This window comes from Gossypium hirsutum, chromosome D06 (genome assembly GCF_007990345.1).
Source record: "Gossypium hirsutum isolate 1008001.06 chromosome D06, Gossypium_hirsutum_v2.1, whole genome shotgun sequence".
Lineage (NCBI taxonomy): Eukaryota > Viridiplantae > Streptophyta > Magnoliopsida > Malvales > Malvaceae > Gossypium > Gossypium hirsutum.
This window is the reverse complement of record NC_053442.1, coordinates 45,742,761-45,768,286: the sequence shown is the minus strand read 5'-3', so window position 1 is coordinate 45,768,286 and position 25,526 is coordinate 45,742,761. Positions and strand designations below refer to the sequence as shown.

Sequence of the window (25,526 nt, the reverse complement as noted above, 5' to 3'; positions counted from 1 at the left end):
ATTAACTTGTTTTGTTTTGCTAGGATTTCTTTACTATGATTAGCAATTACTTTTGAATTTTTATTTCACCATGTGTGGCTAAGCTTATTATTATTATTATTATTATTATTATTCAAAAGGGTGAATTAATTCAACTGTGATCTTGTAAGGCTTGTGCTAAACCAAAATTTCTTCTTAAACCCAAGTAATCTTTATTTCTTATTTTTATTAGTATAATTTTTTTATATTGATTAAATTGACGCCTTAATTCTATATTAAATTTTCTATTTCTATCCACGAGTTTGTGATCCTTAATTGTCATAAATGGTTGATATAAGTAGAAATGAGTTGGCTTATGTGTGTGTTGTTGTGGCTTCCTCAATTTCATAGCTTGCATGATAAAAGTTAGGGAAATAAAGGTATAAGATTAATTTAATTGTAGCTATCTCAATTAATTGATTTTGGTTTAGTCCTTCTCACGATTCTTAATGCTCTTATTGGATTTAATATGGAACGCTACCATGGCTAGTTGTTCAATGGTAAAGTCTGATTTGAATGCTTGATTTGTATAAATTATATCATGAGAATTATTCTTTTTGAAGCTTTTTTGAATTAGTAGACTAAGTATTTGAGTATGAAAAATTGATTTTTAAGCCTATGATTAGAATTACAGTTGGATGGAACTTACACATTTGGATTGGAAGTTTATTAAGAATTGATTTTCATTAATTTTAATATTCAAGTTTTCATTAATTTCTTGTTTATCTTTAATTATTAGTTCAGTAACTCAAAATTCCCCCTTTTTATTTTTTTAAACTTTGAGACTCTAATAAATTTAGCTCTATTGGGATTCGATCTAATTAAACTATTTCTACAAGTTAGTTTAGGAGAATCAATGTTTATTTTGAAGGGCTTCGACAACCCAATCAATTTTGGTGCCATTTTTGAAGAGCTATTTTAGTTTCTCATTGTTTAATTTATCTGTTTATTTTATTTATGACTCGTTCTTCTCAGACTAATGGTTTGTAGTATAATCTTGAAATAGAGAAGACAATACGTAGATTGAGAAAAGAAACTAAAGAGAGAAAAAGACATCTTAAAGAAGAAGCTGAGACAAATTTGACTATTTTGGCATATTTATCGTTGAAGAATTTGAAAAAAGCATGGCAGATAAAATTCTCAAGGAGTTAGTCGAACCAAATTTGAATCAACAACATTTATGCACTACGTTTCCTAATACAGAAGGTGATTTTGAATTAAAGTCTGGTTTAATTCACTTACTTCCCTCTTTTCGTGGATGTGCAGGTCAAGACCCTCATAAGAAATTGAAAGAATTCCATATTCTATGCTCCAGAATGAAACCACATGGTGTGACCAATGAGTAAATCAATTTTAGAGCTTTTCCTTTTTCTTTAAAGGATCAAGCAAAAGATTAACTATATTATCTTCCCTCCAGATCAATAAAAACATCGAATGAGATGAAAAGATTAATCTTAGAGAAATTCTTCATTGCGTCTAAAGTAGCCAACATTAGGAAGGAAATTTATAGCATAACGCAGCTTACTGGAGAGACTTTGTATGAGTATTGGGAGAGGTTCAAACGATTGTGTGCCAGTTTTCCCCATCATCAGATTTTAGACCAGCTCCTAATCCGATACTTCTATGAAGGATTGTTACTAATGGATAGAAGTATGATAAATGCAGCAAGTGAAGGAGCTTTAGTGAATAAGACGCTTGAAGCAGCCAAGCAATTAATTTCAAACACGCTTGAAAATTCCCAACAATTGGGAACAAGAGCAGATGGAGCCATTACGCGAGTTAATGAGGTAAGTTTTAATACTTTCGAAAATTAAATTTCTGACTTAAATGCTTTGGCTCGTCAAATGAATGTAAGGTAATTGCAAATGGAAAAAGCTTGCGGAATATGTTCAATTCAAGGACATTCTATGGATATATGCCTTACATTGTAACATGATTCAGTGCAAGCAGCTAATGCTTTGGGTGGAGTAAACCTTAAAAGAAGTATGATCCTTTTCTAATCATTACAACCCTAGATAGAGAGATCACCTAAATTTGAGCTATGGAAATCAAGGAGGACAAGAAAGAGATCCCCCTCAGAATTTTGTTAGACCACCTCAAGCTCCCACACAAAAACAAGCTTCAAATTTTGGTTTGTCTTTAGAAAATATTGTTAAGAGCCTTGCTAAAAGTACTCATCAACTTCAACAGGAAACAAAGGCAAGCATTCAAAATTTGGGCAATCAAATTCCTCAACTGGCCATGTCAGTTAATAAATTGGAGACTCAAAATTCTAGAAAATTACCTTCACAACTGGAGGTAAATCAAAGGAGAATTATAGTGCAATATCACTAAGGAGCGAGAAGGAAATCCCCTTGGGAACAATTCCACTTCAGGAAGCCGAGATGGGCAAGGGAGAGGGTGAAATCAAAGTTCCATCCTGTAACACCCCAAACCCGGCCTAGATGTTATGGCTAAATCTGGAGATGTTACCGTAAATCATTCAAAAACCCAAAACATGTTACACTTAAAAAGGTGTTTTTTGCTTTTGTTACGTAGAAGTCTGACTTATTAAAAACGTTGTTTTTACATATGCATAATTTATAATCATCTAAGTTTGCAGCAAAAAAATCATATTTGAGTCCAATTTTAAAAACATGATTTATTATTATAAAATTAAACATTTCGCAAGTAAAATCTAAAAATACAATCTAAAAATTTAAAACAGTCCCAAACAGTCCATCAAAACCAAAATACTAACTGTCAAACCAAATAGTATATTTTATCAACATTTATTAACCGAGCTTACATCGCACCAACCCACCCTAAGTATGAGGGTTACCTGAAAGTAAATAGACAAACCGAGAATGAGTTTTGAAACTCAATGTCCAAATTTAAACAAAACAAACTTAATTTCAAACATAATCATGATAGAGCAGATACAGAAAATTTATCTTATATTGATTCAGAATCAAAACCTGATATAAATTTACAATCCTATCCCCTATCTGCTACATACCATCTCTAACCATCCTTACACACCATATAGGGTAAAAAAAATACTCATCCAACCTTAGACACCACTTAATGTCGGTATAAAACTTTTCAGAATAATTCCAGCTTAGCTGCCAAATCACTAGGCGAATTATCGCCTCTTTCAAAAATATGTGTGGCTGTGCCACCAAATACTCAAAAACATATACTCGCTCACACTTCCTCCATATATACAATCCCATCCCAAATGCACATACATGCATATATAACAGATGCTAGAATGTATATATCATACATGCTTAATATCAGACTCAAGTTATGCTTACCGAAAATCAAATCATACTGTAACAATCCATTTTCAATGAAATCAGAACAGTGGTTTTGGGACCACAAATCTGATGAGTAAATTATTATTTTAATGTCTATGGGATATTAGTAAGGTAGCTTTAAAATTTTGATAAGAAATTTTGATATTTGTATGAGAAATTAAGTAAAAAGGACTAAAAAGTAAAAAAGGGTAAAAGTGGTGTTCTAATAGCTAAATGAGTCAAATAGCTATGGAATCTTAAATTAAAGGACTTAAATGGTAATTAGACCATTTAATGAGTTACTAGATATACATGGCATGGTTTTATTGAAAATTTAATGGTTTTAAAAGGTTAATTTAGTCATTTGGTAATTAAAAAGAAATTAAATAACAAAAGACAAGAAATCATTGTCATCTTCATCTTTTGCTCATCCAAAAACCTAAAAACACCATTGCAGAAAGGGGATATTCAGCCAAGCGAACTTTGAGTGCATGGTATGTAATTTTGGCCCTTTTTTAATGATTTTTATGGTCTTGAATCTTTGTTGATACATAAACCAGTTTTGTAAAATAAGTTTTGATTAAATTTTTATTTAGGGATCGATTTGTAAAAATGGTAAAATTCATGTTAAATTTATGAAATAATGGTTTATTTGGGTTGATATAAGTCCCTAATAAGTTCGGCTAGGTTGAATGTGGGATTAAAATTTTTAGATTTCAATTTATGACCTTAAGGACTAAATTATGAAAAAATAAATTACTAGGGGAAAAATGGTAATTTTGCATAAAATGAAATATGGATTAAATTGATATTTAAAAGTGCTCAATTGAATGAAACTATAATTTTAGGTCATGAACGAGTTGAAGATTGTGGAAAAGAAAGGATTTTAGATTAGTTCTTGTGCTTTGGAATTAATACAATCTAGTCTTGTAAGTTCATTTTACGTTTATGTAAAGTTGAATTAAGTCCCTTATTAATGATTTAAATCTTTATAGCCTGTTATAGAATGATGTTTAAATTTTGAGTTACACTGTTATTTAGGTTTTGTGCCTAGCAGGCTTAGTGTCGGTGTTATTTAGGCTTTGTGCCTAGCAGGCTTAGTGCCGATGTTATTCAGGCTTAGTGCCTAGTAGGCTTATTGCCGGTGTAATTAAAGTTAACATCCTTGGAAATTCGTTATTTTATAGCAAATGAGTTTACTTATCAAACTTACTAAGCTCCTTTGTGCTTATTAGTTTGATTTGTTTTTGTAGGACTTTCGGAACCGTTGCTTTGATTGGATTGACTTGGAAGCACACACTATCATCATCATCTCGGTAGCCATTTTGGTACTTGCTACTAGTTGGTTAAGTGGCATGTAATAAGAAAAGTCCTTAGTATTATGACTTTTAGTGAATATGTAAATGTTAAAGTTGGTATGTTTATGCTTGTTGTTAACAAATAGTGTTGGACTTATAATGAATGGGTAGATAAGTCCTTTTAGAACACTTTAAATAGTAGATGTATAAAGCATTTTGGTGCAAAGTATTGGATCATGAATGCTCAGTTGTGTTGTGTTTATAAGCTTAGTATGGATTGAGATATGATATTTGGATTGGTGATAGGTTTTGACATCTTTAAGTAAGTATTATTTGTATGTGTTTGAGGTGGCTATGAGTGGAATATTTGTTGAATGTTAGAAGAATGATTTAGCATGTTTTTGGCTTGATTTTTGGTCCCTTTAAATAGGTCCTTTATATGGAAAAAGGTTTACTTAGGTTGCAAGGAAGCTTGAAATGGTAAACTTGTTACTTAAGGTTTATTTTGGGTTTATTGTCAGTGAGTTACACGGCCTAGCACACGGCTTAGCACACAAGTGTGTGGGGCTATTTCGAGAGTTACACAGCCTGGCACACGAGCGTGTGACACGGCCATGTGACCCTACTCAAAGAGTTACACGGGTGAGGAAATAGGCTAGGACACGACCGTTTGTCCTTAGTTCGAAGGTTACATGGCCTAAGACAAGGACGTGTGTCTCAGCCGTGTGAGGCACATAGCTTAGCCACAAAGCCGTGTGACCCTTATAGTCAAAATTTTGTAACTTTTTCTTAAACTTTCCAAATGATTTAAAATGGGTCCCGGTTTGATTCTAAGGTATATTTATGACCTCGAAGGCTAAATTTAGGGGCAATATGTATGTGAATGACATTTTATTAATGTGATTATGATAATGATTGAAATGTAAGTTCAAATGTTTTGTTTGTTAGGTAATGCTCCATAAACCTAATCCGGTAACAAATATGAGTTAGGGGTGTTAAATTTAGTTGTATCAGCGCTTTGGTTTAGTTAGTTCTTGAATTGAATGTAGCATGTATAGAGTCTAGAATTACACACCACTTTACTGACTGATGATTGTGTGATAGCTTTTGATTATTTTTGAACTGTTTGTATATAGATAAAAGATGTCGTTAGAATCCAATCGAGTAGATTCTGATGAGATAGAAATTTTTATTCCACTTACTAATGAGGAAAGTACGTGGAATAAAATTTGACTGCAAGGATCTAGAGAGGTAGCACCTAATGCGTTTCTTCGTATGATGCATGACATGTACGATGCATACTTAAAGGTAAATTCCACAGTTCCACAAACTCATCCTTCTCACCCTCAAAGTTCAAGCAAACAATGTGTCCGTAGAGTTACCATAGATAAATTTAAAAAGTGGGGAGCCATTGAATTCTATGGTAATGTAAGTGATGACCCAACCGAGGCTGAGTATTGGTTAGAACATACTCAAAGGGTACCTGACGAAATGTTGTGTTCCCTTGAAGATTGTTTACGGTGTACGGTATCGTTGTTAAATGAGGAAGCATTTCGATGGTGGTCCATATTAACGGTAGTAGTATAGAAAGAAAGAATCAACTATGACTTCTTTAAGTCAAAATTTCGAAAGAAGTATATCAGCAAACGTTATCTAGAGTGAAAGAAGAAAGAATTTTTTGAGTTGAAGCAAGCAAGTAGAAAAATAGCAGAATATGAGAGACAATTCGTTCACCTTAGCAAATATGCTCGTGAGATAGTGCCTACCAAGGAAGATATGTGTGTAAGTTTTGAAGACGGACTAAAAGATGAGATCAGAATGTTAGTAAGAGCTATGAAGATCTGTGAATTTATGGTATTGTCCGATCGAGCTCAGAAAATAGAAGAAATTTGTGAAAGTAAGAGAGGAAATGAAGAAAAAAAGGCACAAATTCGGCAAACATTGTGGGTCGAAAGCTTTCTCAGGTTTTCCACAGAAGAAGATGAATGAATCAAGTAATAAGTTCTCCAGCTCCTTCAGTAGCTAGTGTGGACAATGTGCAGAATACGAATAGAACAGAGTGTAAGCAATGTGGACGGTTTCACCTTGGTGTTTGCAGAGTTAACGACGGGATGTGTTTTAATTGTGGATCTCCAGACCATTTTAAACGAGAGTGTCCAAATCGAAAGGAGCTTAATAAAGAACACCATGAGAAATCTATAACCACTCCTACCCAAGGTAGAAGACTTAGAAATAGTAACTTAGCTGGGGTTAACAGAGGTGGGGTTAAAGAGACAACGGGCAAATCTGAAGCTAGGGCTCTTGCTAGAACATATGGCATTTGTGCGCGAGAGGAAGCCTCGGGCTTACGCATGCATTAATTAACCCAAGGTTGACGCATTCATATATATGCACTACATTAGTGACGGAAAATAATTTACTTGTAGAATCAACTTATTGTGTTGTTAAAAACACGAATCTCTTAGGCCATAGTGTTATAGTTGATCTGGTTTGCAAGCAATGTTCACTAAAAATTCAAGGCTACAACTTTCTTGCCGATTTAATCTTCTTACCCTTCAATGAGTTTGATGTCATCTTAGGTATGGATTGGTTAAATATGCATGATGCTGTGGTTAATTTTCGTAAAAAAAGATTCGAGTTGAGAGGTTAAAATGGTGAAATAATTTCTATTGAGTCTGGTAGATCACATGGTGTTCCAAATATAATCTTGGCAGTGAAAGCACATAAGTTAGTACGGAAAGGCTGCGAAGCATTTTTGGCTTACATTTTGGATTCCATAATGTTAGAAAAGAAAGTGGATCAAGTGCCGATAGTCTGTGAATTTTTTGATGTTTTCCCTGAAGAATTACCGGGTTTACCACCTGAGCAAGAGGTTGAATTTGTCATTTAATTTGTGCCTAGTACTGCTCCAATTTCGATTACGCCATATTGAATGACTCTAGCTAAACTTAAAGTGAAGTTGCAAGAACTAATAGACAGAGGTTTTATTAGACCAAGTGTATTTCCTTAGGGCACACCTGTGTTGTTTGTTGAAAAGAAAGATTGATCGTTGAGGTTGTGCATTGACTATCGGTAATTGAACAAGATGAATTAAAGAATAAGTATCTACTACCTCGTATAGATGAGCTTTTTGATCAATTGAAAGGAGTTTCAGTGTTTTCAAAAATTGACCTTCGATCGATATTATCAATTGCGAGTGAAAGATGTTGACGAACCAAAGGCAGCGTTCCGAACTCGCTATGGACATTATGAGTTCTTGGTTATGCCGTTTGGGTTGACTAATGCTCTGACAGTATTTATGGATTTAATGAATTGAGTTTTTCAGCTACATTTTGATCGATTCGTTGTTGTCTTTATTGATGACATTTTGATTTATTCTAGAAGTTAAGATGAGCATGTTCAACATTTAAAAATGGTATTACAGACTTTGTGGGAAAAGAAATTGTATGCTAAATTTGGTAAATGTGAATTTTGGCTTAATGAAGTCGGATTCCTTGGTCATGTGATCTTGAGAGATGGTATAAGAGTATATCCGAGAAACCTTTCAACTATTTTGAATTGGAAAAACCCACGAAACATATCTAAAGTACGAACCTTTTTAGGGTTGGCTGGGTACTATTGTCATTTTGTAAAGAATTTTCGATTATAGCTTCACCTATGACGAAACTATTGCAAAAATATGTTTGTTTCATTTTTTCAGATAAGTGTCAGCAGAGTTTCGAAAGATTTAAGAGTTTACTGACAGAAGCTCCAGTGTTTATGCAACCTGAATTAGGGAAAGAATTTGTTGTTTATAGTGATGCCTCTCAATGTTTTGGCGTGCGTTTTAATCCAGGAAGGAAATGTCATTGCGTACGCCTCTCGGCAACTAAAATTTCATGAAACCAATTATCCAACGCACGATCTAAAATTAGCGGCGATTGTGTTTGCTTTAAAAATTTAACGTCGTAATTTGTATGGCGAAAAGTGTCATGTGTATATTGACCATAGGAGGTTGAAATATTTGATGACCTAAAAAGAATTGAATCTGAGACAGCGAAAGTGGTTAGAATTGTTAAATGACTGCAAACTTGTGATTAACTACCATCCGGGTAAAGCAAATGTGGTTGCTGATGCTTTGAGTCGTAAATCTCTTTTTGCCCTTCCAACAATGAAGACTGAATTGCAGAAGAAGTATGATGGTTTTATCTTAGCTGAGCTCAAGGTTAAACCTTTGTTTTTATAGAGCATACATGAATTAGAGCCTGTTGATCTGAAGTTAGTAGCCAAATAGAAGAAGGTTGAGACTGGTCAGGACACTGAATTTAACATTCGTGATGATGGTAATTTGTACTTGCTCAAAAAAGTTGTGTGTACTTGATGATCTGCAAATTAGAAAAAAATTGTTAAAAGAAGCTCATAGTAGTGTGTACTGTATTCATCCGAGAAGTACAAATATGTATGCTGATTTGAAATAGTTTTATTGGTTACCAGGAATGAAACGAGAAATTTTTGATTTTGTATGGAAATGCCTAGTGTGACAGCAAGTAAAAGTTGAGCATCAAGTCCAGTCTGGGTTATTACAATTGATCATGAGTCTAGAGTGGAAATGGGACAAAGTTACAATAGATTTCGTCATAGGATTGTCGTTAATGTTGAGAGAGAAAGATGCAATTTGGGTTATTTTGGATCGATTAATGAAATTTGCACATTTCATGCCTGTACAAATGGATTATTTGTTGGAAAAACTAGCCGCACTCTATGTTAATGAGATTTTTAGATTACATGGTGTTCCGTTATCTATCATTTCAGATCGTAATCTGAGGTTTACCTCAATATTTTAGGGTAAGTTGCACGAGGCGTTGGGTACAAGATTGAAGTTTAGTACTACTTTTCATCCACAAAAACACGGTCAATCTGAACGAGTAATTCAGATTTTAGAATGCTTCGGTGTTGTATAGTTGAGTTTAAGGGTAGTTGGGAAAAATTTTTGTCATTGGTTGAGTTTGCTTACAATAATTGTTATGAAGTGAGCTTAAAAATGGCACCGTATGAGGCATTATATGGACATAAATGTAGAAGTCTGTTATGTTGGCCAGAGTTGAGTGAAAGGAAGCTAGAATGAGTTGATTTAATTCAAGATACTGAAGATAAAGTAAGAACAAATCGAGATAACTTGAAAGCTGCGACAAATCATCAGAAATCTTACGCAGATTTGAAGCGTAAGTATGTTGACTTTGATGTGGCAATCAGGTGCTTTTAAAAGTCTCTCTGTAGAAAAAGATACTATGTTTTGACAAAAAAGAAAGTTGAGTCTTAGGTTTTTCGGACCGTATGAAATCATTGAAAGAGTTGGTCCTGTAGCTTACAGGTTAGCCCTACCCCCGAAACTTGAAAATATCTATAATGTTTTTCATGCTTCAATGCTAAGGCCGTATAGATTTGATCCATCACATATAATAACCCCTTGTGAGGTTGAGATTCAGCCTGATTTGTCATATTCTGAAGAACCGATTAAGATTTTAACTCGTGAAGTAAAGGAACTTTGGAACAAAAAGTTAAAGTCCTGTGGAATCGTCACGGGGTTGAAGAAGCTACATGGGAGATAGAAGAATTGATAAAATCACAATACCCAAATATATTTTTTGGTACGATTTTTGAGGACGAAAATTCCTTTAGGACGGAAGACTTATAATAGCCCATTTTTAGTGAAATCACAACAGGGGTTTTGGGACCACAAATCTGACAAGTAAATTGTTATTTTATTATTATTTTAATGTCTATGGGATATTAGAAAGGTCGTATGAAAGTTTCGGTAAGAAATTTTGATGTTTGTAAGAGATATTAAGTAAAAAGGACTAAAAAGAAAAAATGGTAAAAGTGGTGTTCTATTAGCTAAAGGAGTCAAATGGCTATGGAATCTTAAATTAAAGGACTTAAATGGTAATTAGACCATTTAATGAGTTAGTGGATATATATGGCATGGTTTTAGTGAAATTTTAATGGTTTTAAAAGTTTAATTTAGTCATTTGGTAATTAAAAAGAAATTAAATAACAAAAGATGAGAAAACATTATCATCTTTATCTTTTGCTCATTAGAAAACCTAAAAACACCATTGGAGAAAGAGAATATTTGGCCAAGCTAACTTTGAGCGCATGGTATGTAATTTTTCTCCGTTTTTAATGATTTTTATTTTTTAAAGTCGTTTTAGCATGATCTAGCTAGCCTAGGGATTAATTTATAAAATTTTTAAAGGTTTAGGGTTATGCCATGAATGTTCTTGGATGATTTTTTATATTTAATGCTATATTATGAATCTTTGTTGCTAAATAAACAAGTTTTGTAAAGTTAGTTTTCATAATTTGTATTTAAGGATCGACTTGTAAAAATGGTAAAATTCATATTAAATTTATGAAATAATGGTTTATGTGGGTTGGTATAAGTCCCTAATCAGTTTGGTTAGCTTGAATGGGGGATTACAATGTTTAGATTTCAATTTATGACCTTAAGGACTAAATTGTGAAAAGTTAACGTACTAGGGGCAAAATCATAAATTTTCATAAAAAAGAATTTTGGATTATATTGATATTTAGAAGTACTCAATTGAATGAAACTATTGCCTTAGATCACGAGCGGGTTGACGATCATGGAAAAGGAAAGATTTCGGAGTAGTTCCTGTGCTTTGTAATTACTACAATGTAATCTTGTCAGTTGGTTTTACGTCTATGTAAAGAGGAATTAAATTCCTTATTAATGATTTAAATATTTATAGTTTGTTATAAAATAATGTTTTCATGTTGAGTTATACCCTTATTTAGGCTTTGTGCCTAGCAGGCACAGTGCCGGTGTAGTTTAGGCTTTGTGCCTAGTAGGCATAGTGCCGATGTTGTTCAGGCTTTGTTCCTAGCAGGCTTAGTGTCGGTGTTGTTTAGGCTTTGTGCCTAGCAGGCTTAGTGTCGGTGTTATTCAGACTTTGTCCCTAGTAGGCTTAGTGTTGGTGTTATTCAGGCTTAGTGCCTAGTAGGCTTATTGCCAGTGTAATTAAAGTTAACATCATTTGGAAATTCGTTAGTTGATAGGAAATGAGTTTACTTATCGAACTTACTAAGATCCTTTGTGCTTATTAGTTTTATTTGTTTTTGTAGGACTTTTGGAATCATTGCTTTGATTGGATCGACTCGGAAGCACACACCATCATCATCATCTCGGTAGCCATTTTGGTACTTTTTTATAGTTAGTTAAGTGGCATGTAATAGGATAGGTCTTTAGTATTATGACTTTTAATGAATATGTAAATGTTAAAGTTGGTATGTTTATACTTGTTGTTAACAAATAGTGTTGGACTTATAATGCATGGCTAGATAAGTCCTTTTAGAACACTTTTAATTGTAGATGTATAAAGTATTTTGGTGCTAAGTATTGGATCATGAATGTTCAATTGTTTTGTGTTTATAAGCTTAGTATGGAATGAGATATGATACTTAGATTTGTGATAGGTTTTGACATCTTTAAGTAAGTTTTGTTTGTATGTGTTTGAGGTGGCTATGAGTGGCATATTTGTTGAATGTTAGAATGATGAATTAGCATGTTTTTGGCTTGATTTTGGTCACTTTGTATAGGACTTTCAGATGGAAAATGGTTTACTTAGGTTGCAAGTAAGCTTGAAATGGTAAACTTGTTGTTTAAGATTCATTTTGATTCCAGACGGCCTGAGGCAAGGGCGTGTGTCTCAATCGTGTCTGGCACATGGGCTAGCGGCACAGCCATGTGTCATCTGAGAATCACTTTATATGTAAGTTAGTGAGTTACATGACCTAGCACACGGGCGTGTGAAATGGCCGTGTGACCCTACTCAGAGAGTTACACGTGTGAGGACACAGGCTGGGACACGACAGTTTGTCCTTAGTTCGAAGGTTACACAGCCTAAGACACGGGCGTGTGTCTCAGTCGTGTGAGGCACAAGGTTATGTGAGCCCTGTAGTCAAAATTTTGTAACTTTTTCTTAAACTTTCCAAATGTTTTCAAATGGGTCCTTATTTGATTCTAAGGTACGTTTAGGGCCTCGAAGGCTCAATTTAGGGACAATATGTATGTGAATAATTTTTTATTAATGTGATTATGATAATTTTTGAAATGTAAGTTCAAATGTTCTGTTTGTTCGGTAATTATACGTAACCTTAATTCGGCAACAGATACAAGTTAGGAGTGTTACACATACATAACATATTACAAATTTTACTTATCGTAATCATATTCATCAAACATATGTTTATTTAATTTTATGATATCAGATGATCAGAATTCATGTCTTCTACCTTAATTAATCACATACCAACCCTACGGAAGGCCTAAATTTGATCCAAATGATGTTTACGCCCTTAAGGAAAAATTTAGAATTTTGGGCCCACATAACCCAATTGGCCTAGATCGTGTGTCTCATTTAGTCCAGCACACGACCTACCACACGGTCGTGTGGCATCGAGAGACTCAACTTTCGACTTTCACCATTTATCGTTTTCTTAAATTTTCGCTACACACCTAGATATTTCTTGATAGGAAGTCGACCACGAGATGTCAAAAGCCTAAATTCAGTAATAAAACAATTAATTTTAATATTGAAACACCAATTGCCAAAAACTCATTCAACTTAATCGGAGATTCTAAAACTTATCAAACCAAAATTAAGTATCCTAACGCTTAATTACTTACCCAAACAAATACGGAAGTTTCCCCGAACTCCTAAGTCACCAAGGGTAAAACATGCATTTCATCACTTTCGCCTAATCAACGATTTCAGAATGGTTAGACTTGTATCACAACGAGGAAAAACAACAGAACAATCAAACCATGAATACCCAAGGGAAATAATTATAATCACTACAAGAACCAGATAGCATATCAAGGTTTAACGATACACCAAAACCTAAACTTATTAAAATCCCAAAATTACCTGATGAAATAATGGCGACAACCCCAACACCGAACAAAAATGAACAACAAGGAAACGAGGGAACAAAATTGTTAATGGATAGAAAAAATCAAAAACACAAATGAACAGGATGGTGGCCAAAACAAAATAGAAGCAAAGCATAAAAGATTAAAAATCAAAGGATGACTAGAAATGAGCAAAATAGAACTAGTGCAAAAAAGGGTAGATGGCGACATGAAAATGGGAAAATGGGGAACAAACATGGGAAAGAAGAAAATGGGAGTAGATTTTTTGAAAATGAAAAATAAAAACCAAAAGAAGCCAAAACATGGCAGTTGGCTAAAAAGAAATTAAAATAATTTAATAAATTAATAAGTTTAAAATTTTAAAAGAATTCAAATCTAATATCACTTTTAACTAACCAAATTTTAAGGAGTTCAAATCCCAATCCAACATTATTAGCCTGAACAATTGACCAAGGACTAACAAAAGTAATTGAATTCCCCAAAACATGAATTGAACCCCAAGACCTCAAAGACAGCACTAAGACACTTAACCACTAAAGTAGATACTGATGAAAGACAAAATTTAACAAATTAAAAATTTAATATTTTGGGGAATTTCAACTATACCCCTTAAAAGATATTTCCGCCTCGAAATTTACCTGATTCAAACAGATGCAGATATTACTATCGAATTTAGTCCTCAGGTTCCCAAGTGGCTTCCTCAATGCTATGATTCTTCCACAGAACCTTAACCAAAGGAATGGACTTCTTACTCAAGACCTTTACATCTCTATCCAAAATCTGAACTGGCTCTTCCTCAAATGTAAAATTTGGTCTAACCTCAATCTCTTAAACATATACAAAATGAGATTGGTCAGACCGATACTCCCTCAACATGGAGACATGAAACACATAATTTATACGGTCTAATTCTAAAGGTAGCTCTAACCGATAAGCGATCGGTCCCACACGTTTTAAAATCCGATACGACCCAATGAACCTAGTGCTCAACTTGCCCTTACATCCAAATTGAAGGACCTTCTTCTAAGGAGATACCTTAAGGAACACATAATCACACACATAATACTCAATATCTCACTTCTTCAGATTCAAATATGACTTTTGTCTATCAAAAGCAGCATTAAGACGTGCCTGAATAATTCTAACTTTATCTTCGGTCTTAAAAAAACCAGCTCAGGACCCAAAACCCATCGTTCACCAAACTTAGTCCAACACAACGGAGTCTGACAACTATGACCATACAGAGGGCAGACTTGGTCAACTGATCCATGTAACCCACACAGAATCCTTCTTAGTGGGTGTTAAGGGCAACCCACTTACACAGTCCATAGTCACCCGTTCCAAATTCCATAGGGGAATCTTAATAGGTTGAAGTAAACCCGAAGGCAATTGGTGCTTAACCCTAACCTTCTGACACATCAGACACCGAGAAACAAAATCTGTTACATCCTGTTTCATCCCTAGCCACCATTATAACGTACAAAAATCACGATACATCTCGTTTTTGCCTAGATACATAGCATAAGGGCTACTATGCACTTCCCATAGAATGGACTGCATCAAATCAAAGACATAGAGCTATCCTAAAAACACAGAACCCAATTACTTTTTAACCAAAAATCAGACGTACTACCATCCTCCACCTAACGGAATTGCAGAACCAAAGAATCATCCATCAACTATTTAACTCTAATCTAATAAATCCAAGTTGACTTAACTAGCAACTCGGCTAATAGACTCCCATCACCAAGCACACTTAGGCGAGCAAACATCGCCATTAAATCAGACATTGCTTTATGACTAAAAGCATCAACCATCACATTGACATTACAGGGGTGATAGTCAATATTACAATTGTAGTTCTTAAGCAACTCCATCCATCTACGTTGCCCAAGGTTTAATTCCTTCTGAGTAAGGAGATACTTGAGACTCTTATGGTCGATGTAAATGATACACCTCTCACCATACAGATAGTCCCTCTAAATCTTTAAGGCAAAGGCAACTGCAGCTAACTCTAAATTGTACGTAAGATAGTTGCCTTCGTGTGACTTAAGCTGTCGAGACTCATAAGTCACTACCTTACAGTCTTGCATCAGAATACAACCCAAACCAACGTGAGATGCGTCACTGTATACCACGAATTCCTTACCAGATTCCAGCCATATCGAAATAGGGGCCTAAGTAAAATAGATTTGAGCTTCATGAAGCTCGATTGCTGCTCATCAGTCTAGAAAAATGGAGTGTTATTACGCAACAACTTAGTCAAATGAGCGATGGTAAGTAAGAACCCTTTGACAAACCTCTGATAATAACTCGCTAACCGAAAAAAACTACAGATCTCAGAAATGTTTCTAGGGTGTTTCCACTCAAAAACAACATCAACTTTCTTAGGGTCAACTTGGATTCCCTCAGCAGAAACTACATGACCCAGAAAAGTTACATCCCTCAACAAGAATTCGCATTTGCTTAACTTAGAGAAGAGTTGTTTCTTACTGAGTATCTAAAGAATTACTCTAAGATGTTCATTATGGTCATCCTCAGGCTTAGAGTGTACCAAAATATCGTCGATGAAGACAACGATGAACTAGTCTAAAAACGGCTGAAAACCCTATTTATAAGATCCATGAATGTATCTAGAGTCCAACAAAACTGGTCGAATAAGTCCTAAAAGAAGCCTGATGAGTATCGACCTCCTTCACTTTAAGTTGATGATACCTAGAACAAAGATTTATCTTGGAAAACACAACAGTCCAACAAAACTGGTCGAATAAGTCGTCGATCCTCGAATGTGCGTACTTATTCATTACCATCAACTTATTTAGATGACGGTAATTTATACACATCCTCATAAGACTATCCTTCTATTTTACAAACTGAACTGGCATCCCTTATGGAGACACACTAGGATGGATAATCTCTCGATCGAGGAGTTCCTGAAGTTGAGCCTTTAATTCCATAAGCTCATTCGATGCCATATGGTAAGAAGCAACAGACACCAGAGTTGTACTTGGTAGAAGTTCAGAGGCAAATCCAGTAACTTCTCAGGAAAAACATCTGAAAGCTCCTTAACCATTCGAATATTCCCAATAAATGAATTCACGAAAGTAAAATTACACATGTAGGTTAGAAATGATTCACACCCGTTTCGAACGAACCTTTTAGCCACAATAGAGAAGATTACATTGGACCAGTAATTCAGAGACTCACCGATCATAATCACTTCCACATCCTTCTTAGATATCAGAACTACCCTTTTAGTAGCATAATAAAAATTGAGTCAATGCTCCACGAGCCAGTCTATTCCCAAAATCAGATCAAATTCCCCAATTGGTAGCTCCATTAGATTAGCCGTAAATATAACTGATTTTATCTCTAATGGTAGATTCCTACACAGTCTATTAACCCGAACTAATTGACCCAACAGACTAAGTACAATAATATCTCTAGAAGTGCTCTCAAAGGGAATACTCAAATTTATAAAAGTAGAACTAGTTATATAGGTGTGTATTAATCTTATATCTATCAATACAAAATACGGAGCAGTATAAATAAAAAAATGTATCGATGATACCATCTGCAACTTCTCTGTCCTCATGATGTCTAGCAACATACACCAATACAGGTTTTCTCAACTCAGTCTGATTAGCACCTCAGCCCAGTGCTCTCTAACGTCTCCTTAAAACATTACCAACCCTAGTCGAACTACGGCCCCTAGGCGGTTGTTGAATTGCCTGCTGAGGCTGAACAAATCCAGGAGCTAGAGCTTGCATATAATAGGAACGATGTAGACAATCTTTGATGCAGTGCTCCATCAATCCACATCATAGACAAGCTCCTAACCATCTCCAACATTCGCTCGGATGGCGTCTACCATAGTCCCTACATGGCTGAGCCACAATAGAAGCAATTGGAAGCTCAATACTCAGAGGCGAATTAGATCTGGCCTATTCCTTAGGCCTCTGAGCAGAACTAGAGGGCTCTGATTCCCTCTTATTCTTGCCTCTCTCATGCTCTCTATTTTCACGCTCAATGCGATTAACATTTCAACAATTTTTGCCTTCTCCACCAAGACGACAAGAACCTGCTCCCTCTGTGGAGCTATTAGAACCCTTAGATTATCCCAAAATCCTTCCTCGAAACGAATACACTTTTCATATTCAGTTGAAACCATTCCACGAACATATCTGTTCAATCTCAAAAATTTAGCCTCGTATTCGGCCACAGTCTCATCTCCCTGACTAAGGTTCATAAACTTGCGTCTACGAGTATCCATATAACTCACCCCCATATATTTAAACTGGAAGGCGTTCTTAAAATAATCCCATGAAATCTTATCCAACTCAATACCCTCCTCAACCGTCAACGACCACTGATATGCCTCATCGTGAAGTAGGGATACTACACATTTCAACTACTGCTTAGGGGTATAGTCAATATCATTCATAATCCTCTCTATAGCCTCCAACCAATATTCAGCCACAGTTGGGGCGACTCTTATGACACCTTGAAACAAGTCAGCACCATTTGGACCAGATTCATTCAGTTACCGACCCACGGCTCATAGGACAATAATGGGACTCAACGACTCTCTCCAAAACTCTCGGCATGGCTTGGGACAGTGCGTCATCCCCAGTTGTGGGACTTTGAGACCTGTTCTCAGCAGTAGGTGTAGCTGATACCTCACTCGTATCTAGATTGAGCATACTACCCTTCAAGGATGACTCAGCTCGAGCCCCTCACGACACCTGCTGTGCCCACGGGTACCACAACCATGTGATCCACGAGTACTCATCGTTTTTATTATCTATATTACAAATTTTTATCTATCAGTTCGAGTATTTATTAATAGATATTTTATGCTCAGAACATTATCAGAAGAATATACAGAGATGCGTTAGTCTTTAACTATCGCAATACAGTTCTAATCATTGTAGGGTTTTTTAACTAAAATTTATATAAGTCAGAAGTACTTACAGGATTAGCGCCGGAGATTTGGTATTTCTCATCATTATTTTTCAGATGAAAGCAAAAATTTGTATTCGGAAAACTGTTTTCAAAAAAAATTTTAACTTAAAATTTCACTGCCCGAGTTTTGTAACATGGCTCTGAAACCACTAAATGTAACACCTTAAACCTGGCATAGACGTTATGGCCAGATTTAGAGATGTTACCGTAAATCATTCAAAAACCCAGAACACGTTACACTTAAAAAGGTGTTGTTTGCTTTTGTTAGTAGAAGTTTGACTTATTAAAAAAATTGTTTTTATGTATGCATAATTTATAACCATTTGAGATTACATCGAAAAAATCATATTTGAGTCCAATTTTAAAAACAAGATTTACTATTGTAAAATTAAACATTTGACAATAAAAATTTAAAGCCACCAAAAGCGGTAAAAAAGTTAAAAACCAGAAAATACAATCCAAAAAGTTAAACAATCCCAAGCAGTCCATCAAAACCAAAATATTAACTGTCAAACCAAATTATATATTTTGTCAACATTTATTAGCCGAGCTCACTTAAAAGTAAATGGACAAATCGAGAATGAGTTTTGAAACTCAGGGCGCAAATTTAAACAAAACAAATTTACAGATTTAATTTCATATATAATCATCACAGAGCAGATACAAAACATTTATCTTATACAGAATCAAAATCAGTATCAACTGTAAATTTACAATCCTACCCCTATCCATTATACATCATCTCCAACCATCCCTACACACCATATAGGGTAAGAAATACCCATCCAACCCTACACACCACATAGTGTCGGTATGACACTTTTCAGAATAATTGCAGCTTAGCTTTCAGATCACTAGGCGAATTATCGCCTCTTTTAGAAATATGAGTGGTTGTGCTACCAAATACGGCAGAAACATATATCCACTCACACTTCCTCCATATATACAATCTCATCCAAAATGCATATATAACAAATGCCAAAATGCATATATCATACATGCTTAATATCAGACTCAAGTCATGCATACCAAAAATCAAATCATACATTACATATAATAGATTTTACTTATTGTAATCATATCAATCAAACATATGTTCATCTAATTTTATGATATCAGATGATAAGAATTCATTTTTATAATTTAATTAATCACATACCGACCGTCCGAAAGGCCTACGTTTGATCCAAAAGACGTTCACGGCCTAGGGAAAAATTGAAAATTTTGGGCCTACACGCCCGTGATACCGACACAATTTAACACACCACCTTGTGTCACACACGACCTACCATACGACCGTGTGGCATCGACAGATTCAGGTTTTAGCTCTTAGGTTTTTTTACGTACATGGATATTTCTTGAAACGAAGTCGACCAAAAGACATCAAGAGCCTAAGTTCAGTAATAGAACAATTAATTTTAATGTTGAAACACCAATTTCCAAAAAACATTTCAACTCAACCAGAGATACTAAAACTTATCAAACAAAAATTAAGCCTCCTACTGCTCAATTACTTACCCAAACAAATACCGAAGTTTTCCCAAATTCCTAAATCACCGAGGGTAAAATGTGCGTTTCACCACTTCTACCTATATCAACGATTTGAGAATGGTCAGACTTGTGTCACAAGAAGGAACAATAACAGAACAACCAAACCATGAATACCTAAAGGCAATAATTATAACCACTACAAGAACCCGATACCACATTAAGGTTTAACAAGACACCCAAACCCAAACTTACTAAAATCCCAAAATTACCTAACAAAATAATGGTGACAACCCCAACACCAAACACAAACGAATAGTAAGGAAACAGGGGAACAAAACTTTAAATGGATACAAAAATTAAAAACCCAAATGAATAGGATAGCGACCAAAAGAAAATAGAAACAAAACATAAAAGATTAAAAAAAGACTAAAAAGGAACAAAATAGAATTGGTGCAAAGCAGGGTGGATGGCAGTGATAAAATAAGGAACAAACGTGGGAAAGATTTCATATCTAATATCTCTTTTAACTAACCAGATTTTAAGGAGTTCAAATCCCTATCCAACATAACTAACCTGAGCAGCTGACCAAGGACTAACAAAAATAATTGAATTCCCCAAAATGTGACTTGAACCCAAGAGCTCAAAGACACCACTAAGACACTTAATCACTAAAGTAGATACTGATTAATGACATAATTTAACAAATCAGCAATTTAATATTTTGGGGTGTTGCACATCTAATACACCATTACCTCAATTACCTAGCAGGTTAGCTAAACCAAAAGAAGATGATCAAAAATAAATATTGGATACATTTAGGAAGATAGAGATTAATATACCATTGGTAGATGCTATCAAGAAAATACCTAAGTATGCAAAGTTTCTAAAGGAATTATGCACAAACAAAATGAAGTTGAAAGAAAAGGATAAGGTTGTGGTAAGTAAGAATGTGTCAGTAATCTTGCAAAATAATATGCCAAAAAAGTGAAGGATACATGTATGTTTTCATTACCTTGTGTTATTGGTGATAAGAATATTGAGCATACTATGTTAGATTTGGGAGCTTCTATTAATGTCATGTCATTTTCTATTTGCCAAGACTTGAAATTAATTGACTTGCAAAAGACTGGTGTTATAATTCAATTAGTTCATCGTTCTTATATTCACACTCTTAGAGTTGTTGAGGATGTGTCGGTGTAGGTTAATGAGCTTATATTTCATGTAGACTTTTATATCTTGGAAATGAATGGAAGTTACTCATCAAAATCTACTTCGATTTTGTTAGAGAAACCATTAATGAAGATGTCTAAGACCAAGATTGATGTAGATAAGGGTATTCTTTCTATGGAATTTGATACGAAGATTGTTAAATTCAATATTCTTAATGCAATGAACTACCCCAATGATGTGCATTCTTTGTGTCAAATTGATGTGATTGATTCGTTTGTGCAGGATGTCTTTGCAGAAGAGAATATTAGTAATTGGTTGGAATTAAATGCACAATTCAATTTAAAAGGAATGCATTATAAGATTGGTGTAAAAGAATTATTTTCAGCATCATTGTCTGAACCAATAAATTCGAATGAAGAAATGTCTGAACCAAGAATTATTTTCAGCATCATTATGCAGGCACCAAAACTAGAATTAAAGGACTTGCCTGATCATCTAAAATACGTGTATTTGGGTGCATGTGAGACCTTGTCAGCCATAATCCTGAAAGAACTCACAATTGAACAAGAAGGAAAGGTGGTTCGAGCTGTGAAGGAGTATAAGGCTGTAATTGGATGGACCTTTGTCGATATTAATGGTATGCAAAGAATCTTGCTTGAAAGTGATGTTAAACCCTCAAAGGAACCACAAAGGATATTGAATCCAACCATGAAAGAAGTGGTAATGAAAGAGTTACTCAAGTTGCTAGATGCAGGTATAATCTGTTCAATCTCAAATAGCAAATGGGTAAGCCCCATTCATTTTGCCCTAAAAAAATGAAGATTACTATGGTAAGACATTTAAATAATGAGATTGTACCTATGCGAGTGAAAAATGGTTGGAGAAAGTGTATAGATTTTAGGAAGCTTAATCAATTGACTAGGAAAGACTATTTTTCGCTACCTTTAATAGACCAAATGCTAGAGAGCCTAGCTGAAAAATCTTTTTTTTTTCTTGATGGTTTTTTAGGTTTCTATCAAATCCCCATTGCACAAGAACATTAAGAAAATACAACATTCACTTGTCCATTTTAAACTTATACCTATAGACAAATGCCTTTTGGTATTTGTATTGCTTCGGGTAGATTTCAAAGATCATGATGAGTATTTTTTTGGATATATTGAGAAATTCATATAATTGTTCATGATTGATTTTACGATATATGGGGATTTATTTGATGAGTGCTTAGATAATTTAACCAAATTTTTGAAAAGATGCATTGAGACTAACTTTGTTTAAAATTATGACATGCGCCATTTTATGGTTACCCAAGGCATTATATTAGGGCATGTCATTTCTTCTAAGGGTATAAAGGTCGATAAAGAAAAGGTGGACACAATTGCAAACTTACCTTACCCTACAAATGTTAGGGAAGGACGATCTTTTTTTAGACATGCAAGGTTTTATCACAGGTTTATCAAGGATTTGTCCAAGATTGCTTTGCCATTGACAAATTTATTGTAAAAGGAAGTAAAATTCAAGTTTGGGAAAGAATGTAAGAAGGCATTTGATAAACTCAAGCATTCATTGACAAGTGCACCAATCATTCGACCACCTCAATGGAATTTACCATTTGAGATCATGTATGATGCAAGAAATTATGCCATAGGAGCAATTTTAGGACAACGAGTTGACAATAGAAGTCATGTCATCTATTATGCTTCCAAGACTTTGAATGTTGCTCAATGCAACTATTCCACTACAGAAAATGACCTTTTGTCAATTGTTTTTGCTTTAAATAAAATTAGATCTTATGTGCTTGGTTCTGAAGTTATTGTGTATTCTGATAATGCAGCTTTGAACTATCTATTGTCAAAGAAAGAATCAAAACCAAGGCTGATAAGGTGGATTTTGCTTCTTCAAGAATTTAATATGAAGATCAAGGACCGAAAGAGAGTGGAGAATTCTGTAGCATATTACTTGAGTAAGTTGACAAGGGATGAAGATAATCTACCTTTCAATGACAACTTTCCAGATGAAAATTTGTTCCACATCAAAGGTATGGTTCCTTGGTATATAGATTTGGTCAATTATTTGGTTACAAGAAATCTACCTTATGTTCTTGGTACATCTAGGAAAGAAAAGATAAAAAGTGAGACAAGGTATTTTGTGTAGGATGATCCATACTTATGGAAATTTTGTTACGATTAAGTGATTAGGAGATGTGTGCTAGAAAATGAATTCGAAACAATTTTAACCTTTTGCCATGATTATGCTTGTACTGGACATTTTAGACCTAGACGAACCGTTAGGAAAATTTTAGATAGTGGTTTGTAATGTGAAACTTTGTTTAAAGATGTTTATCAATTTTGCAAAAATTGTGAGAGGTGTCAAAAAGTGGAAGCACTAACACGCAAGAATGAAATGCCTCAAAATCCAATTCTTATATGTGAAATATTTGATGTGTGGCGCATTTATTTTATGGGTCCTTTTCCCTTATCTTGTAGTTTTTCATATATACTGCTAGCTGTAGATTATGTATCAAAATGGGTGGAAGCCAACGCCACCAAAACCAATTACTTTCAAGCTTTTGTAGGTTTTATCAAGGCTAATGTCTTTAACAAGTTTGGGGTTCCAAGAGAAATTATCAATGATCAAGTAACTCACTTTTGCAATAGCTCGATGGCCACTCTGATGAAGAAGTATGGAGTGAATCATCGAGTAGCCACTGCCTATCACCCTAAGAAAAATGGTCAAGCTGAAGTTTCGAATAGAGAAGTGAATGTGGGTAGGAAGGATTGGACCCTAGGTTTAGACGACGCTCTTTGGGCTTATCGCACGACTTACAAAAGTCCTATAGGAATGTCTCATTACCAATTAGTTTTTTTAAATCTTATCACTTCCGGTATAAATCGAGCATAAAGCCTATTGGGCAGTTCGACGGTGCAATATAGACTTAGACAAAGCTAAGATGTCAAGGTTACTGCAATTGCAAGACTTAGAAGAGTTTCGGTTTGATGCTTATGAGAATTCGAGAATTTACAAATAGAAATCCAAGTTGATTCATGATACCGTGCTTATTAGGAAACAATTTGAGATTGGTCAAAAACGTGGGAAAGAATTCAAATCTAATATCACATTTAACTAACCAGATTTTAAGGAGTTCAAATCCCTATCCAACATAACTAACCTGAACAGCTGACCAAGGACTAACAAAAATAATTGAATTCCCCAAAATGTGACTTGAACCCAAGAGCTCAAAGACACCACTAAGACACTTAATCACTGAAGTAGATACTGATTAATGACAGAATATAACAAATCAGAAATTTAATATTTTGGGGTGTTACACATCTAATACACCATTTCCTCCTTTTACCTAGCAGGTTAGCTAAACTAAAAGAAGATGAGCAAAAGTAAATATTTTATACATTTAGGAAGATAGAGATTAATATACCATTGTTAAATGCAATCAAGAAAATACCTAAGTATGCAAAGTTTCTAAAGGAATTGTGCAAGAACAAAATGAAGTTGAAAGAAAAGGATAAGGTTGTGGTAAGTAAGAATGTGTCAGTAATCTTGCAAAATAATATGCCAGAAAAGTGAAGGATACATGTATGTTTTCATTACCTTGGGTTGTTGGTGATAAGAATATTGAGCATGCTATGTTAGATTTAGGAGCTTCTATTAATGTCATGTCATTTTTTATTTGCCAGGACTTGAAATTAAATGACTTGCAAAAGACTGGTGTTATATTTCAACTAGTTCATCGTTCTTATATTCACTCCCTTGGAGTTGTTGAGGATGTGTCGGTGTTGGTTAATGAGCTTATATTTCATGTAGACTTTTATGTCTTGGAAATGAATGGAAATTACTCATCAAAATCTGCTTCGATTTTTTTAGGGAAACCATTCATGAAGGCGTCTAAGACCAAGATTGATGTAGATGAGGGTATGCTCTCTATGGAATTTGATACGGAGATTGTTAAATTCAATATTCTTAATGCAATGAACTATCCCAATGATGTGCATTCTTTTTGTCAAATTGATGTGATTGATTCGTTTGTGCAGGATGTCTTTGCAGAAGAGAACATTAGTAATTGGTTGGAATTGCATAATTCAATTTGGAAGGAATGGATGATAAGATTGGTGTAAAAGAATTATTTTCAGCATTATTTTTTGAACCAATAAATTCGAATGATGAAATGTCTGAACCAAGAATTATTTTCAGCATCATTATGCAGGCACCAAAGCTAGAATTAAAGGACTTGCCTAATCATCTTAAATACATGTATTTGGGTGCATGTGAGACCTTGTTAGCCATAATCGTGAAAGAACTCACAATTGAACAAGGAAAGGTGGTTCGAGCTGTGAAAGAGTACAAGGCTGC

The 25,526-nt window shown here is 34.6% G+C and overlaps 1 non-coding gene across 1 annotated transcript; it reads right to left on the bottom strand.

Moving 5' to 3' along the window:
• Nucleotides 1-1,505: 1,505 nt before the first annotated feature.
• On the bottom strand, nucleotides 1,506-1,612 carry LOC121218902 (small nucleolar RNA R71). Its single transcript, XR_005915385.1, has one exon. It is a non-coding gene; the product is annotated as a small nucleolar RNA R71 (small nucleolar RNA).
• Nucleotides 1,613-25,526: the final 23,914 nt, after the last annotated feature.